The sequence below is a fragment of the Heteronotia binoei genome, chromosome 17 (assembly GCF_032191835.1).
Source record: "Heteronotia binoei isolate CCM8104 ecotype False Entrance Well chromosome 17, APGP_CSIRO_Hbin_v1, whole genome shotgun sequence".
Lineage (NCBI taxonomy): Eukaryota > Metazoa > Chordata > Lepidosauria > Squamata > Gekkonidae > Heteronotia > Heteronotia binoei.
This window is the reverse complement of record NC_083239.1, coordinates 39,775,371-39,791,957: the sequence shown is the minus strand read 5'-3', so window position 1 is coordinate 39,791,957 and position 16,587 is coordinate 39,775,371. Positions and strand designations below refer to the sequence as shown.

Here is a 16,587-nt window from a genome sequence, read left to right as displayed (position 1 = left end):
TTTGTGAGCAAAAATTCTACTTTGTGAGCTACTGGTATTAAGGTTGTGAGCTGCTGCATTAGCTACTGTGCTCTGGGGGTTATCCTTCCTGAGCGAAAACAAAAATGTGTGAGCTAGCTCATGCTAACTCAGCTTAGAGAGAACACTGCTCCCATCTACAGTGTTTCAGCATTTCCGTCACCCATCCCTATTTATTATTCTTGCAGCCAGGGCTTTTTTTTGTAGCAGGAACTCATTTGCATATTAGGCCACACCCCCTCTGAGATAGCCAATCCTCCGAGAATTTACAGGGCTCTTCATACAGGGCCTACTGTAAGCTCCAGGAGCATTGGCTACATCAGGGGTGTGGCCTAATATGCGAAGGAGCTCTTGTTACAGAAAAGCCCTGCTTCTATCATCCCTGTTGAGGTTCCCAATAGGGTTGCCAGGATTTTTTGGGGGAGTGGGGAGGAGAGGGTTTGGGGAGAGGTGGGACCTCAGCAGGATACAACGCCATAAAGCCCACCCTCCAAGGCAGCCATTCTCCCCCCCCCCCCCCCCCCGGGACTGATCTCTGGAGAACAATCCTCATTCCAGATTTCCCAGAGATCTCCAGACCCCACCTGGTGGTGGACCAACCTATTTCAGTATATATATTATTTCGGTGGGTTCTAGACCAAATCAAGCCTGAACTCCCCGTAGAAGTGAAAACGACTAAAACTGGGGCTATTGTACTTTGGTCACGAGCCCCGTGGCGCAGAGTGGTAAAGCTGCTTTACTGCAGTCGGAGCCCTCTGCTCACGACCTGAGTTCGATCCCAGCAGAAGCTGGTTCGGGTAGCCGGCTCCAGGTTGACTCAGCCTTCCATCCTTGTGAGTCCCCAGCTTGCTGGGGGGAAAGTGTAGATGACTGGGGAAGGCAACGGCAAACCACCCTGTAAAAAGTCTGCTGTGAAAACGTCACCCCAGAGCCGAAAACAACTGGTGCTTGCACAGGGGACTACCTTTTTTTATACATTCTGAAAAGCCAAGAGTCACCGGAAAAGGCAAGAATGCCAGGATAAGTGGAAGGCAGCAGGAAAAGAGCAAGACCCACGCAGGGCTTTTTTTGTTGCAGGAATCATTTGCATATTAGGCCACACCTCCCCGATGTAGCCAGTCCGCCTGGCGCTTACAGTAGGCCCTGCACTAAGAGCCCTGTAAGCTCTTGGGAGGATTGGCTACATCAAGGGAGTGTGGCCTAATATGCAAAAGGAGTTCCTGCTCCAAAAGCCCTGCCTGCCACAAATTTTGAGTCAACAAAGTTGAATTTTGGGTATAAGCTTCCGTGCACGTGCACACTGCATCATATCTGAAGAAGCAAAGGTGAACCTGAAAGCTTATATCCAGAATTTAATTTTGTTGGTCTTCAAGGTGCCGCTGGACTCAAAATTTGTTCTGTTACTTCAGACCAACATGGCCACCTGCCTGAATTTGCCACAACCTTAGCTTGCTATAGCTCCTTAGGCTTTGCATACATCAAAACATCTTCATTAAGTCCTCCATGGCCACCAGCTAGTGATGGGGGGTGGGATAGAGTTGCCAGATTCAGGTTGAGAAACTCTTGGAGATTTGGAAAGTGAGCCTGGGGAAAACAAGAACCTCAGTGGTCTATTCCCCAAAGAATTCATTTTCTCCAGGGAAGCTAATCTCTGTAGCCTGGAGATGAGCTGCAATTCCCAGGTCCCACCTGGAGGCTGGCATCCCTAGCTCCACTACCTATATACAAGGCTTTTTCTGTTCTTTTTTTGAGAAAAAGCCCAGCAGGATCTCATTTGCATATTAAGCCACACCCCTGATGCCAAGCCAGTCCAGGACTGCGTTTCTGCTAAAAAAAAAAAGCCCCGCGCCTCTCTCTCTCTATATATACACACAGACGACCTGTTAGCTTCCACTTCACTGTACCTGAGGAAGTGTGCCTGCAGACGAAAGCTTAGACCTTGACTAAAACCTTTGTTGCTCTTAAAGGTGCCGCGGCGCTGGACTCTCAACATTTGTTCTGCCCCAAATTCTGTTCTGCCTTGCAGGAGCCATGCAAGTGTGTGTTGGGGGGCTGGCCTTCCAACCAAGCGCCTCATTTGGGTCACCGTGGTTGGGGGGAAGAAGCTCCGCTCTGCAAACCCCCAAGCCAAGCGCTCCCTCGTTCAGACCGGCCCTACACCTGGGAGCGTCGGGGCCCCAGCCCCTCCCCGCCGCACCGGCTCCTCCAAAGCCGAGCGCGCCAGGCCCCGCCCCCCCCCGAAGAGCCTCTCCCCACTCCATGCATGCTCGCAGGCGGGAAAGGCGGGGCGTGACCCGGCCTGCCGCCTTCCCCATCTGTATCTCCGCTTAGTTGCATCTGGAAGCTTCTTAGGAATCTCCCGGCCCCGCCTTCCTCCCCCTACCCTTGCAGGCTGCGCTCAGGGGAGGGGTGAGCCAAGGACACCGACGACGCAGGCAGCCCCCCCTCCTCCCCGGGGCCGCTTCTGATTGGTCTGGGGCCGGCCTTCTAAGCGGTGCCCTGGAATGCGCGCGCTCAGTGGCTGCTCTCGGCGCTGGAGGGGGAGGCGAGCCCGGGCAGAGGGGGGACCTGGGCAGGACCCCGGGGGAAGGCGACGGGCGCGGGGCGGGTCGTGCTGATCGCCGCGCGGAGACTCGCACGCAGTGCATTCGTCCGCGCCCTTTGCTGATCCCCAGCCCATGAGGAATCATAGAGTTGGAAGGGACCTCCAGGGTCATCTAGTCCAACCCCCTTCACAATGCAGGAAACTCACAAATACCTCCCCCTAAATTCACAGGATCTTCATTGCTGTCAGATGGCCATCTAGCCTCTGTTTAAAAACCTTGGTTTTTTTTCGAATGGGGACAGCCTCCGTTTAGGAGTGGACTGGGGCCAAAGGGGATAGGTGGTTCTGTGCATAGGCAGGGAGAATCTCGAAGGGTGCAACTTCTCCCGCTGGGCGTGCAAAAGGCTTTTTGGCGTGGGAGTCCCTCTGGGAGGAGGCTTTGCTTCCTGGGAGCCCCTCTAGGACGAGGCAGCTGGAGATCTCCAGACCAGGGGTGGCCAAAGTTGTTTAATGTAAGAGCCACATAGAATAAACATCAGATGTTTGAGAGCCGCAAGATATGAATGTCAGACTTTGAGAGCCAGAAGGCAGGCAAATAGATGAGGGAGATGTGGAAAGAAAGCAACTTTAACTTTAAACATTATTCAAGCTGCCAGCTGGCTTGGGTAGGAAAAGTGATTTAAAGAAACAAATGCCTTCTCCAAGCTGGGTGGCAGGGGCTTTGAGAGCCACGCAGTATATTTGAAAGAGCCACAGTTTAGCCACACCTGCTCCAGACAATCACGATCCTTTCCCTGGGTTAAAATGGCTGCTTTGGAAGGTGGACTGTATGGCGTGACACCTTGCTTTGGGTCCCTCCCTTCCTCAAATCCAGCTCTCCCCAGAGTCCCCCCCCCCAAAAAAAAACTGCAGGTATTTTCCAGTGAAATGCACAAGACTTCTTTCCCCCCTCCGGGCCTGTTGGTAACCTTAGCAGCTGCAGTGGAATTGTCCACGGATCACAAACCACATGGTATAGCTCTCTCCTGGTTGCCAGTGGCCTTCAAGTAGTCCTACAGGGATGTCGAACTCACTTGTTATGAGGGCTGGATTAGACATAAATGAGACCTTGTCGGGCCGAGCCATGTCGGGTTGGGCCAGGCCATGTGTGTACCTATTTAAGATTAGGTAGCAGAGATATAAACTTTATAAAGGACACAGACACAATTAATTTTTTTTTTTAAAAAAAACTTAAAACATGCTTAAAACATTAGCACTCGTTGGTTTGAAAGGTGCTTTCTTTGTATTTCTCCCATGGGATCCAGGAAACTGGGCAAAGGAAGCTCTGACTCTTTCCTTCCTTCCCCAGGGGACCAGGAGGGGGAGGAGCCTCAGTCAATAGAAGGAAGAGAGGTTGGCTCAGTAGCTCTGCTGTGCAATGGAGAGGGCCTAACAATGCAAGCTGCCCGCCTTCCTCTCCAAAGCAGGAGCCTCAGCCAATGGAGAAAATAGAGGTTTTTCTCTGTAGCTCCTGTGCGATTGAGCAAGCCTGAGAAAGCAAGTTATGCAGAAGGAAGCAAGAGAGAGGGAGAAGGAAGCAGATGACAGCCAGTTGCTCGGGGGCCTGATAGGAGTCCTCCACGGGCCTTATTCGGCCCCTAGGCCGCATGTTTGACACCCCTGCACAGTGCAGGCTGCACTAGGATCTTTCCTCTGTGCGAAAGGGTCAGGCCGACGCTGTTGGCTGTTCCTGGGCTGTTTCTGTTTTAGGGAGATGGCCGCTGCAGGGACCAAGGAGCCAGTGTGGTATAGTGCTTAGAATCAGGTTCAAATCCCCTGTCTGCCAAGGAAGCTTGCTGGATGACCTCAGCCTAACCTACCTCACAGGGTTGTCGTTAGGTTCACATGGGCAGCCGTGTTGGTCTGAAGCAGCAGGACAAAGTTTGAGACCAGCGGCACCTTGAAGATCAACGAAGTTTTATTCAGGGCATGTGCTTTTGTGTACATGCGCACTTCTTCACATTCTATAGATGCTGTGAGGGTTACAACAAAGGAGAGGGTGAGAACAATATTGGAAGCTCCTTTTGTTCCCCTTTGTGCAAAAAGTGGGAAACAGATAGGGTGCGCTCACACTACACTAAATAATGCACTTTGCAACTGGATTTTTGCTGTACTTATACAGTAATAATCCAGTTGCAAAATGCATTATTTAGTGTAGTGTGAATGCAGCCATAGATTGAGAAGATTATACAAGAAGAAGAAGAAGAAGATATTGGATTTATATCCCACCCTATGCTCTGACTCTCAGAGTCTCCAAGTGGTCATAATCTCCTCTACCTCCCCCCCCGCCCCACAGCAGACACCATATGAGGAGAGTGGGGCTGAGAGAGCTCTCCCAGAAGCTGCCCTTTCAAGGACAGTTCTGTGAGAGCTACAGCTGACCCAAGGCCATTCCAGCAGCTGCAAGTAGAGGAGTGGGGAATCAAACCCAGTTCTCCCAGATAAGAGTCCGTGCACTTAACCACTACACCAAACTGGTGGAACCAACTAAACTGGTGGAACCAACTGGTGCGGTCCCCTACTGGTGGAACCAACTTCCAGAAGAGGTAAGGGCCTTGTAGGATCTCGCCCAGTCTGCAAGTCCTGTAAAACAGCATTATTTCGACTCGCTTTCAACTGAATAATAGTGTAAGAGGATGCCCAACATCGTTGAACACACTGGAACGAATGATACTAGCACCAAAACTGTTAAATCGTTTTAAATTATTTAATTGTTATCGTTTAACTTGGCTTACTTGTTAAACTCTAGTGTTGATCTGCTGTTTTATTGTTTTAGTTTAATTGCTGTGAGCCGCCCTGAGCCTGCTTTGGCGGGGAGGGTGGGATATAAATCCAATAAATAATAATAATAATAACTGGTAAAGGAGGCGCAGCGAAGAAAAGGCGAATCCTAGAGATCAAATCCTGTCATTTACAAAGGCTGCTTGTATCTATAAATTTACCTTCTGCCCTGCTCTGGGGTTTGCAATTGGCAGAAATCAGTGGGTGCATCTTCTTTCCCTGAGTCTCCCCACTGGAGAAAGCTGTCAGTTTCTGCCTGCCGTGGAGCTGTTACCAGGTGGTGTTAAAGATGAGACCGCGCTGGAGATCCTGTTATCTCCCACAGGGATGGAGAAGTGTTGAGAATGGGGGAAGGTTTGGGTGGTGAGAGAAGATTGTTTCCTCACCGGCTCTGGATGGAACTGCGTAAGGCTTCGCACCAAGGAGCTTCGCTGTTTGTGATGGAGAGAAACAGAGACAAAACTGGTGATTTTTGACAATGGGATGGAAATTATGAAAAATAATGTGTGGGGTATGCAGAGTTTGTGACCCCTGAATCTGGGTGCTGGGCAGGGGTTTTTTTGTAGCAAGAACTCTGCATATTAGGCCACACACCCCTGATGTAGCCAGTCCTGGAGCTTACTGTAGGCCCTATACTAAGAGCCCTGTAAGCTCTTGGAGCTACATATATGAACATATGAAGCTGCCATATACTGAATCAGACCCTCGGTCAGTATTGTCTACTCAGACTGGCAGCGGCTATCCAGGGTCTCAAGCTTAGGTATTTTACGCCTACTGCCTGGTCCCTTTTTAGTTGGAGATGCTGGGGATTGAACCTGGGACCTTCTGCTTACCAAGCAGATGCTCTACCACTGAGCCACCGTCCCTCAGGGGACGTGGCCTAATATGCAAAGGAGTTCCTGCTACAAAAAAAGCCCTGGTGCTGGGCGCATGCCACATTGGCATATCTAGTGAGACTGTCATGGGAGAGCCACTGTGGTTTAATGGTTGTCAGCCTAGTTGCTGGGAGACCCAGGTTCGAATTCTTACTCTGCCACGGAAGCTAGCTGGACATCCTTGGGCCAGTCGCAGCAAATCCTCCTTCTGTCTCTCTGCCTAACCTACCTTACAGAGTCGCTGTGAGGATAAAATAGAGGAGGGGAGCGTGATGTTAGAAGCTGCTTTGGGCTGCTGCTGGGGAGAGTCGGGGTACAAATACAAATAAAATTAAAAAAATCTGTCAATCTCTGTCAAACATTGGATTGATTTAGTGCATTTTTATCCTGCCGTTCCCTGAAGGAGCTGAGGGTAGAGTATGCTTCCCCCCGCTCTCCATTCTCCACAGCAACCCTGAAAAGTGTATTCAGCGTAAAGATAGCAAGTGGCCTGCAGTTGTCAAGATAACTGCATCATGGCAGAGAGGGGATTCGAATCTGGGTCTCCCAGTTCAGGGGTCCTCAACCCCTAGGCCGTAGACCGGTACCAGTCCGTGGCCTGTTAGCAACCGGGCCTTGAGTTGTATAATTGTTTCATTATATATTACAGTGTAGTGATAATAATAAGATGACAACATTGGATTTATATCCCGGCCTCCACTCTGAATCTCGGAGTCTCAGAGCAGTCACAATCTCCTTTACCTCCCCACCCCCAAAACAGGCACCCTTTGAGTTGGGTGGAGCTGAGAGGGCTCTCCCAGAAGCTGCCCTTTCAAGGACAACTCCTACCAGAGCTATGGCTGACCCAAGGCTATTCCAGCAGCTGCAAGTGGAGGAGTGAGGAATCAAACCTGGTTCTCCCAGATGAGAGCCCATGCACTTAACCACCGCACCAAACTAATAGAAATAAAATACACAATTGTATCATTCCGAAACCATCACCCCCCACCCCAGGTCCATGGAAAAATGGTCTTCCACAAAACCGGTCCCTGGTGCCAAAAAAGTTGGGGACTGCTGTCCCAGTTCCTACTCCAGCACTACACCGCATTAGTTCATGCCTGAATGCGTTCCCTCATTCTCCCTTTATCTCTCCACTTTGCAGATGCCTAGCTTATGTCCTATCCAGGTAAGCGTAGGGTTGCCAGCTCAAGGTTGAGAAATACCTGGGGGTGGAGCCTGAGGAGGGCGGGGTTTGGGGAGGGGAGGGACTTCAGTGGGCTATAATGTCATAGGGCCGGCCTTCCAAAGTGGCCATTTTTCTCAAGGGAAATGATCTCGCCACCTGGAGACCAGTTGTGAGAGCTGGAGATCTCCAGCCACCAGCAGGAGGTTTAAACATTTATATGCTTTCAGGTATGAAATCACTGGAATACATAAGAAAAATAACAGTCTCATACAAATATATCTTCTTCCTCCTGGAGAAACTGAAATGAAACCAAAGTGTCAGTCCCTCAGTTGCTTGCACCGCATAAGAGCTTGAATGATGTGTGGCTTCGTTTGCTCCTGCAGATTGAATTCATTGAATAAACGTCAGATGTGTGAGAGCTGCAAGACATGAGTGTCAGATGTTTGAGAGCCGGAAGGAAGGAAAGCAAATAGGTGGAGAGGTGGAAAGAAAGCAACTTTACATTTGTTGATAACACTGCCTAGCTGGGCACACATCCGGCCAGCGCTCCGTCAACTGCACTCGTTACCAGTTGAGTACCAGATCTGTTTCAGGGTTTTAGTATTGACTTTTAAAGCCCTACACGGCCTGGGACCGACATACCTACAGGACCGCATCTTCCCATATATGCCCCGGAGGTCACTACGATCTGGCACACAGCATCTGCTGACCGTCCCTGGCCCGAAGGATGTCCAGCTTGCCTCAACTAGGGCCGGGGCCTTTTCGGCCTTGGCCCCAGCCTGGTGGAATCAGCTCCCCTTGGAGATCCGAGCCCTCACTGAACGATTATCTTTTCATAGGGCCTGTAAAATGGAGCTATTCCGCCAGGCTTTTCGTTGAGGCATCAGACGTCCTACTCTATCGGTGTTCCTTCCATCGGCTGGCTCTATGCGGCGGTACCATCTCTGCCGTAATATTAAATTACCTTTTTACTGTGCCAGACTCTTAATCTATATAACATGTGTCCAACTGAGCCACCACCTGTAACTGTTTATGATCAAGTTGTATTGTTTTATTGATGTGATATGTTTTAATTGTTGTTTATACTGCTTTTATAATGAGGTTATCTACCCTGAGCCCCGTGGTGCAGAGTGTTAAAGCTGCAGTACTGCAGTCCTAAGCTCTGCTCACGACCTGAGTTCGATCCCCGGCGGAAGCTGGGCTTTCAGGTAGCCGGCTCAAGGTTGACTCAGCCTTCCAGCCTTCCGAGGTCGGTAAAATGAGTACCCGGCTTGCTGGGGGGAAAGTGTAGATGACTGGGGAAGGCAATGGCAAACCACCCCGTAAAACTGGGGTGGGGAACCTCCATCCCAAGGGCCATATATGGCCCTTGAGGTCACTTGGTGTGGCCTTCGGGGATTGCTGGGCCAAACCAAGCCATGTGGCAGCCTCCTTGGGGCCTGGCTGCCCAGCGAGGATCATGGGGCCCAGCCGCGCTGTGCAGCAGCCTCCCCAGGGCCAGGCAGGGCTCACAGGGCCCAGATGTACTGTGCAGAAGCCTCCCTGGGGCCTGGCTGGCCGGCCAGAATTGCTGCAGGGCCTGGAAAAGTAACTGTCACAGTTCAGTTTGCACTTGATTATCCCAGATGGTGTGGCCTAATATGCTAATGAGGGTGTGACCTAATATACTAATATTAAAGGATGTGGTCTAATACGCTACTGAGTTCCTGGTGGTTTTTTTCTACAAAAAAAGCCCAGGACCTATGCATTTGCCTAAGGCGGCAGGCCAGGGGTGTGTGTGTGCGTGCGCCAGATTAGGCTCTCCCCACATGACTTCAAATAGAAAAACAATTATTTGCACTCATTTTGCTGGCCTGAATCATTCTCCCTCGGCGGAGCACTGTTTTTTAAGTTGATAATTTTTTATGGCTCGCGAATGATGTTATAAATATCCAAATGGCCCTTGGCAGAAAAAAGGTTCCCCACACCGCTGTAAAAAGCCTGCCGTGAAAACGTTGTGAAAGCAACGTCACCCCAGAGTCGGAAACGACTGGTGCTTGCACAGGGGACCTTTTCTTTTTCCTTATCCTCCCTGAGCCCTTTCGGGGATAGGGTGGAATATAAATAATCGAAGTAAATAAATTAAATGCATTTTCCAAGCCGCTGGCTTGGCTTGGGGAAGTGATTTAAAGAGAGAAATGCCTTCTCCAAGCTGGTCGATGGGGTGATGGGGGCTTCGAGAGCCACACAATATGTGTGGAAGAGCCACATGTGGCTCCTGAGCCAAAGTTTGGCTACCCCTGCCTTGGCATTAGGCATCCCTGGAGCTGTGGTTGGTGATCACTAATACAAGCACCACAATCATTGGCGGGCTGGGTCTAAAAATATTGGTTCCCAGGAGACAAAGGGGGCCCACCCGCAACTCTGAGGCTACCATTTAATTTTTATAAGAAATAAATAAAAATTAAAAAAAGATACATAAGTGGGGAGAAGGTACAATTAAAACTTTAGAGAAATAAATGTGTTTATATTTTTAGTAATTACAGTGTACATCTATTGTACATTTGGCTGGCAGTGTGCAGTAGATATTAAATGGAAATACAGATTGCATTTTCTCCAGGGGAGCTGATTCTCCGCCAGCTGGAGATCAGTTGTAAAAACAGGAGATCCCCAGGCCCCACCTGGAGGCTGGCAACCCGAATTGCAGTGTGCATTTTAGTTGCATTGCAGTAATAACGTTGGAAATTCTATTATATTTTCAACCCACTAAAAGGACATTGACATTTGTAACATATTGTCTAATGTTTAAGGGCCCACTTCAGCAGGGGCCCACTTGCTATGGGGCAAGCTGATACCCTGGCCCAGTCCGCCACTGACCACAATGCAGGTGTAGTGTATCAAGAAATGTCATGCGACCCGACGGGGGGGGCAACTGGGCAGTCCCAGGAGCCCCAGCGCCGGGAGCCTGTCCCCGCCTATCTCCAGCTGTGGCGGGAAGTTCAACGGGGCTGGATTGGCCCGACCAGCCCAGTAGGCTGTACCCGGGATTGTACATAAGCGGGACCCGGCCCGCGTGTTCGCTCTCTTGCAACGTGCTCCTAATAAACCATGTTGCCCTACTCTCGTCTCCGCTTCGAGTACGTTACAGCAGCTCAGGCCGGAACTTCTTTCAGCACTGCTTGCATCCCGTTTCTTGCGGCTTTTCTGAAAGAGAGACAGAGAGAACCTTCCGTCTCCCCACCCCACGTTCAAGCTGCAGAGCTCTTCGCGTGAGCGCGGAGGTCACCCAAGGACACTTCACACCACTGTGGCATGTGGGCTGACGCCCTTGCACAGAGCCGCTGTTGGCTTCTTCCCACAATAGAGAAAATGAACTCCAGCCCAGGAGGACCGGTTTCAAGCCCTGCTGGGATCAGATGCCACCCCTCCTCCCGCGGACAGGATGCTGGGGGGGTCTCATTCAAGGCAGCCCAATATGGTTTGGTTACTCTTGGGCTTTTTTGGGGCCACCCTGTAATAATATCGGCAAACAACTCTGGAGGGGTGAGCGGCAGATTCGAAGCCACGCTAGCGAGTCTGAATGCAAAGAAGAAGAAGAATTGCAGATTTATACCCCACCCTTCTCTCTGAATCAGAGACTCAAAGTGGTCACAGTCTCCTTTCCCTTCCTTCCCCACAACAGACACCCTGTGAGGTGGGTGGGGCTGAGAGGGCTCTCACAGCAGCTGCCCTTTCAAGGACAACAACTACAAGAGCTATGGCTAGCCCAAGGCCATTCCAGCAGCTGCAAGTGGAGGAGTGGGGAATCAAACCCGGTTCTCCCAGATAAGAGTCCGCACACTTAACCACTACACCAAACTGGCTCTACACCAAACCACTACACCACTACACTTAACCACTATGCCAAAGAGAACTACTGCTTTTTTTGGGGGGGGCGGGGGAGTCTAGGATTGTCCCCGACCATCAGTAAGAGTTGGGGGGGGGGCAGGGTTGCCAGATCCAGGTAGGAAACTCCTGGAGATCTGGGGATGGACCTTGGGAAGGACAAGGACCTCAGCGGGGTACAAGGCCACAGAGTCCGCCTTCCAAACAGCCTTTTTCTCCGGGGAGACTGGTGGCTGTTATTTGGAGATCGTTGCAATTCCAGGGGATCCCCAGGTCCCACCTGGAGGTTGGCACCAAGGGCTGGATCTAGGGGGGAGCAGAGGGGCGCTTGCCCTGGGCACCACCGGGGGGGGGGCAGAAAATTGGATATGGAGTCCATTCTATTCTATGAGCCTGTAAGACAGAAGTGGACTATAAGGGGGCGTCATTTTTTAATTTTGCTCCCCCCTCAAAAACATCTGGATCCGGTCCTGTTGGCACCCCTCAATGGGGCTCCCTGCAGGGAATCGGCTTTTGCAGCCTTCGTTCTGGGCAGGATGGAATTCTTGCAGGAGCTCATTTGCATAATAGCCCCCCCCCCATGTAGCCAATCCTCCAAGATTACAGGCCCTACAAAAAAGAGCCTTGTAAGCTCTTGGAGGATTGGCTGCATCAGGGGTGTATGGCCTAATATGCAAAGGAGCTCCTGCCAGAATTCCACCTCCGGTTCTGGGGCTTCCTCTTCATATTCCCCCCTCCCCCGCTGTGATGATGGCATTTACTGAGATTCAGCTGGAGGCTCGCAGTTCCCACCGCAGCCAGCCACCGTCCCTGCTCAGTGCAGAGTGCTCGGTTTGCAGTAGTTAAAATCAGCTACGGTGATGGAATGCTCAGAGTTTTAAGAGAACAGGCAGTGCGTACCCAGGGCAGGTTTCCCTCCCTTCGGCAGGCCCAAATTGCAAATACTGTCTTCCCCCGCAAAGACCAGCACATGCGGGGGGGGGGGGGAGAGAAGCCTAGACACTGGGTGTTTAGCCAGCAGATCGGAACAAATGCAGGCAGAAGAACCATCATTCCCCTTTTTAAAAAACGAGAAGCTGAGGAGGGGGGGGGGAGGGGGAAAGACAGAAAAGGTGACCCAATGCAGATGAGGGCAGCTCACTTGTGCAAGGGAGAGGCATCAACTTCTGGGTGCTGTTTTCCCACCCCACAATTATCTACAGTTACCAGCCCTGGGTTAAGAAATTTCTGCCAATTTGGGGGTGGAGCCTGGGAAGGGGGGGGCAGTTAGAGAGTGGAGGGACCTCAGTGGGCCATGATGCCGCATAGATTCAGCTCTCCAAAGCAACCATTTTCTCCAGGGGGACTGTAATTCCAGGAGGTCTCCTGGCCCCCACTGGATGCTGGAGGCCCACGGCCAGGGCTGGCCCTAGACCAGGGGTGTCAAACATGCAGCCCGGGGGGCAAATCAGGCCCCCAGAGGGCTCCTATCAGACCCCCGAGCAACTGGCTGTCATCTGCTGCCTTCTCCCTCTCTCTTGCTTCCTTCTGCAGAACAGCTTGCTTTGCAAGGCTTGCTCAATTGCACAGGAGCTAGAGAGCAAAACCTCTATTTTTCTCCATTGGCTGAGGCTCCTTGGGGAGGAAGGGGGGAAAGGAAGAGCTTGTTTTTCCAGGCTCTCTCAATCGCACAGCAGAGCTACTGAGCCAGACTTCTTTTCGTTCTATTGGCTGAGGGTCCTCCCCCCCAGTCCCTTGGGGAAGGAAGAAAAGAGCCAGAGCTTCCTTTGCCCAGTTCCCTGGATCCCATGGAAGAGATACAAAGAAAGCACCTTTAAGACCAATGAGTGCTAACATTTTAAGCATGTTTTAAGTCTTTTTTTTTTAAAAAAAATATTTGTTTGTCTGTGCCCTTTATAAAGTTTATATCTCTGCTACTACCTAATCTTAAATAGGTACACACATGGTCTGGTGGTTTCTACAGAGGAGGAAAATATGCTTATGATTAGGGGTCCTTTTGTAGGAAAATAGGTGGTGGAGTTAATTAGCATAATTTATTAGCATATTCCGCCACCCCCCACCAGCCAAAAGCAACCCGATGCAAGAAAGGAGAGCCCCGGGCAAGTAAGGCCTGCGTGGGCTGGCTAGAGATCCAGCCAGCCCAAGCAGCTTCGCTCACCTGGGGCTCTCCTGGGCCGCTGCCCCGCAGTCAAAAGGCCAGCAAGCCACCCATCGCCCCAAATCAAATAAGAAGTGGAGAAAGGGTGGTGTGGGCTTCTCGAGGGGTTAATGAGGGCTGCTGGGGGTGTGGCAAAGCCCCTGGGGGATGGCTGGCTGCCTGCTCTCCTTATCCAGGGATTGTTATGCAGCTGCACCTACTATTCAAAAGACAAGGTAGGTGGGGCTGTCAGAAAGGTTCAGGAGCTGCGCTTCTGTGAGCTCTTGCTGAATTCAAGGCCTGGTTATGATCCTCCCCTCTTCACAAATCCCATATCCCCACCCCCGCTCCACAAATTGCAGCATGGCCCTTGGATTTGAGAAGAGCGTGCTGCTCCAGCAAGTCTCCTTCCCTCCAGAAGGGGGCAGCATGAAGTGCATTAGAAACCTTGCTTAGAAGGTGCCCATTTAGAGAGTTGCCTGGTATAGAGGCCTTGGGGTGAGACCGCTTGAGAAGGGGTGGCCAAAATTGTTTAATGTAACAGCCACATAAAAGTAACATCAGATGTTTGAGAGCCACAAGACAGGCAGGAAGGAAGGCAAATAGATGGGGGAGGGAGGGAGAGGTAAAAAGGAAGAAACTTTAAATGCATTCTCCAGGCCATCAGCTCTTTCACACATTGTGTAGTTCTCAAAGCTCCCACCGCCCTATCGGCCTGCTTGGAGAAGATATTTCTTTAAGTCTCTTCGCCAAGCCAACCAGCAGCTTGGAGAAGGCATTTAAAGTTAAAGTTGCTTTCTTTCCACCTCTCCTTCCTTCCTTCCTTCCTTCCTTCCTTCCTTCCTTCCTTCCTTCCTTCCTTCCTTCCTTCCTTCCTTCCTTCCTTCCTTCCTTCCTTCCTTCCTTCCTTCCTTCCTTCTTTCAAACATCTATTTATTCTACATGGCTCTTACATTAAGCAAGTTTAGCCACCCCTGCACTAGGCCTCAAGGGATTTCTGAACCAGCATTACCTTTGCCTGATGCCTGACCCTATGGGATGCTCCTCTTTAGAGCAGAAGCACCGCATATGTCTGAGCAGCTCTGTCGGAGAGCCAGTTTGGTGCAGTGGTGAAGTGTGCGGACTCTTATCTGGGAGAACCAGGTTTGATTCCCCACTCCTCCACTTGCACCTGCTGGCATGGCCTTGGGTCAGCCATAGCTCTGGCAGAGGTTGTCCTTGAAAGGGCAGCTGCTGTGAGAGCCCTCTCAGCCCCACCTACCTCTCAGGGTGTCTGTTGTGTGTGTGGGGGGGGAAGGTAAAGGAGATTGTGAGCCGTTCTGAGACTCTTTGGAGTGGAGGGCGGGATATAAATCCAATATCTTCTTCTTCTTCTTCTTCAATAGCCGCTGGTCTCCTACAGTGAGGCAGAATCCCCTCCAGGCGACCAGGCATGGGCGGAAAAGATGGTTTTTCCCCATCAGCACCGCCCAAAGCTCTGCTCTCTCTTTCCCACTCCAGGGCAAAGGATGAGCCAGGATGTGGCCTGTTTCGGGAGGGTGAACGGCCTCCCAGGGCCGACTGACCCAGCTGCTCTCTAGTTCCCCATCACCGACCAGCCATGAAGGCAGAGGTTGCGGGTCACTAGGTCATGGCAGATCAAAGAAGCTGACCCCCCCCTCCCTGCCCCTGTTGTGTCTGGAAGATGTTAACCCTTTGCAGCCTTCCATCAGCACGGTGGCAACAGAAAGGAGGAAGCCAAAGGGTTGGGGGAAAGCTTTGGGGGAGAAAGAGAGGAAGGAACTGAGGTACAGAAGGGAAGGAAGCCCTGGGCTGGGGTAAAAAGACAGGACGTGAGCAAACAAGATCTCTTTGTACACAAACACTGTATTTGTGTGTGTGTGTGTGTTTGTGTGCAGAAAGGGAGGCACTGTAAGGGGCTATTCCAGCACCATCTCATGAGATGATATTTCTCCCCCTGCTGTCCTTCTTGGGTACTGCACACACTTGGACACACACCCTTTCCTTCGAAACCCACCAAACGTCCGAACTCTCCTGATTTTGAAGATTCCTCCACAGACACACATCTTCCCGGATCTCGCCCACATATCAAGATACTTTGGCTGAACAGAAACTAAGCAATTAAAAGAATTCCCCAACAGGCGATGCCTCTCAGTAGGAAAAGTTCCTACTGACTTGTGCATTTGCAAAAGACGAGCAGAGAACTCTCTCTGGAATCTTGCCTGCCAGGTTTTGTAGGGTAGTCGGTCGTCTCAGAGAGGATGAACTGCTTCATATGGCGAAAGAGACTCATTTTATAAAAAACTAAGGGAGGAAGAGGAAAAAGATATTGGATTTATATCCCGCCCTATACTCTGAATCTCAGAGCAGTCACAATCTCCTTTACCTTCCCCCCCACACACACACACAACAGAAACCCTGTGAGGTGGGTGGGGTTGAGAGAGCTCTGACAGAAGCTGCCCTTTCAAGGACAACCTCTGCAAGAGCTGTGGCTGACCCAAGGCCATTCCAGGAGGTGCAAGTGGAGGAGTGGGGAATCAAACCCGGTTCTCCCAGATAAGAGTCCGCACACTTAACCACTACACCAGACTGGCTCAAGACACACACCCCTCCCTCCCCAAAACAACAGTTTGCTTAAACACTTTTTTGCCATCAAGTCACCAATGACTTAGGGCGAACCTGTAGGGCAGGGATGGCCAAACTGTGGCTCGGGAGCCACATGTGGCTCTTTCACACATACTGTGAGGCTCCTGAAGCCCTTTCCACCCTGTTGGAGAAGGCATTTCTCTCTTTAAATCACTTGTCAAGCCAAGCCAGCCAGTGGCTTGGAGAATGCATTTAAAGTTAAAGTTGCTTTCTTTCCACCTCCCCTCCCCATCTATTTTCCTTCCTTCCTTCCTTCCTTCCTTCCTTCCTTCCTTCCTTCCTTCCTTCCTTCCTTCCTTCCTTCCTTCCTTCCTTCCTTCCTTCCTCCCTCCCTCCCTCCCTCCCTTCCTCCCTCCCTCCCTTCCTGTCTCAAAGCTCTCAAACATCTGACATTTGTTCTATTTAGCTTTTATGTTATGCAAGTTTGGCCACGCCTGCTGTAGTGTTTTCAAGACAAGAGATGTTCAGAGAAGGCTTGCTGTTGCAGCACTGGACTTCCTTGGCGGTCTCCTGTCCA

At 51.0% G+C, this 16,587-nt stretch overlaps 1 protein-coding gene across 1 annotated transcript in view; it reads left to right on the top strand.

Moving 5' to 3' along the window:
• Nucleotides 1–16,587, top strand: part of LOC132586006 (uncharacterized) — a 476,363-nt gene that overhangs the window by 266,688 nt on the left and 193,088 nt on the right. The window lies entirely within an intron of this gene.